At 59.5% G+C, this 2,007-nt stretch overlaps 1 protein-coding gene across 2 annotated transcripts in view; it reads right to left on the reverse strand.

The window, feature by feature from the left end:
• The window catches only part of MATN2 (matrilin 2), a 100,402-nt gene that overhangs the window by 26,133 nt on the left and 72,262 nt on the right, over nt 1-2,007 (reverse strand). The window lies entirely within an intron of this gene.

Here is a 2,007-nt window from a genome sequence, read left to right on the forward strand (position 1 = left end):
GAGTCAAACAGGCCCACTTGCTGGCCCTGCACAAGGTCCGGCACCACCAGCTGAGACCCCAGGGCCATGCGGGGGCAGGTGCAGCCCTGTCTCTCCAGGAGTAAAGCGAGGCTTGAAGGTCATGCTGCAGCCCAGAGCCACACAGCAGACAGGGCAGAGCCCAGGCATGAATGAGGGTTCTGGCATCGACTACTGGGGATCCAATCCCGGCCTCCATTCCTAGCAATGGGCGGGGGCCACTGCCCCGGCTGTGAAATGGGATGGTGGGGCTGCTCTTAGAGGAGCCGATAGGTGAGGCCCGCGGAGCAGCAGCTGGCGCGCACTCGCCGCTGACTGAATGCTTATTATTAAGCAGCGCTGAGTAGGGATTCATGGCCTGGTTACATTTCTATCTGAAAAAGGAAAAGGTTCCCACCGCCAACCAGGACACCCAGATTCAGAAAACAAACCAAAGCCCGGCCTGCATGTGTGGCTGCTGCTGCCCCCCCACCCGTTCCCCTTGCTGCACAGCTGGTGCCCCCGCCCTGCACAGCTGGCCGGCTGGGAAGTGAGTACCAAAGGCCCTGGACACAGCTGGGGTGACCAGCTCCCACAGACAGTCCTGCAGCTGCCTCCAGATTTCCTTGATGGAGAAAATGCAAACCCAGAGACTGGAGGACGCTGGAGGCCTGTGCAGGGCCAGCAAGTGGATCTGTTTGACTCCCCTGGGGCCTGGGACTGATGCTTCTGGAACATTCCACTGGTGGATGTGCCTCCCTGCAAACATTTGCAGGATCCCAGGAGCCAGCGGCCTGTATTCACATCCTTGTTCCACCATTTACCAGTCATGTGACTCCAACAAAGTTATGTAATCTTTTTGTGTCACAGTTTCCCCATCTTTAGACAGCGGTGAGAAAGCCAATGCCTCCCAAGGCTGTTGTAGGATAAGGTGAGTGAATACCTGGGAAATGCTCACAACAGTGCAGGCCTAGAGGGAGACCCGTAAGGGCTTGTTGCCACGAGGGCCAGGGGCTCCCTGAGCCCTCCAGGGGAGTGGAATTCCATGGCTTCCTCAGGGGACTCTGAGGAAGAAATGAGTTGCTTTATACTTTCTTCAAGCTGACTAGGTGGTCCTTCTTATTAGATTCCAGAGAGAAAAAACAGCCCAATCTCTTCTGGCCTCTCCTCTGAGCTCTGCTAGGTCTCCCAAGGAATGCTGGGAGGGAGAGGCAGGCCACGGCCCTTGGGGCTCCAGGTGGGCTCAGCCAGGTTGCAACCGGCCTGCTCCGGCATACCTGCCAGGCCTTGTCAGCTGGCAGACCCCACGCTCCTGGAGGAAGGCCGCCAAGTATTCAAACTGTCCTCACCGGGGCATCTCCCTGTCGAGTGGAAGACCTCCTGCTCCCCGCTCCCACTGGGGAGGCCTCAGAGGCACCCAGAGACACACGCATGTCAGAGCCAGCTTCCTGGTCCCAAAGCTCCTTGGCCCCTGAGACCCGTCCTCAGACCGCCTCCTCGAGCACTCTGTCCCCTATGAAGGCTGAGGGCACAGGTTCCCCAAGGGCTGCCCGGGACCTGCTGCTTCATCTGTGAGGCTTCCCTTCCCGGCAGCTGAGGGTCCAAACGCTGAACAGCTGCACTGTTCTCGCTCACAGGCCATCTCTGTCCCCGAAGCGGGAGCAGATGTGCGGCCCGCTGGGTGACAAGCCACACAAAGGGCGCCTTCTGTGCGGGCCGTGCCACCCAGCCCCTCTCCCAGCTGGGGTTCCCACCAGGGTCACGGGCCTCTCCCACGGGCTCAGGCGCCCCCACCCCCGCTGGCCTGGACCACGCGGATGGGGCCTCCTAAAAAAGGCCGGAGCCGTCCAGCTGGCAAAGCCGGCAAGTTTCCATGCGTTTACATCACCAAATGGAGCTTTGTTGCGCTTCTTACACAAGAAAATTAAGAAAAGGCTTCACACAAACTCCCATGTTTCCCAGCTCCGCCCTCAGATGAGCTTGGTGGTAGCCCAAGTCCGCCCCGAGCTC

Source organism: Myotis davidii, unplaced genomic scaffold, assembly GCF_000327345.1.
Source record: "Myotis davidii unplaced genomic scaffold, ASM32734v1 scaffold390, whole genome shotgun sequence".
Taxonomy (NCBI): domain Eukaryota; kingdom Metazoa; phylum Chordata; class Mammalia; order Chiroptera; family Vespertilionidae; genus Myotis; species Myotis davidii.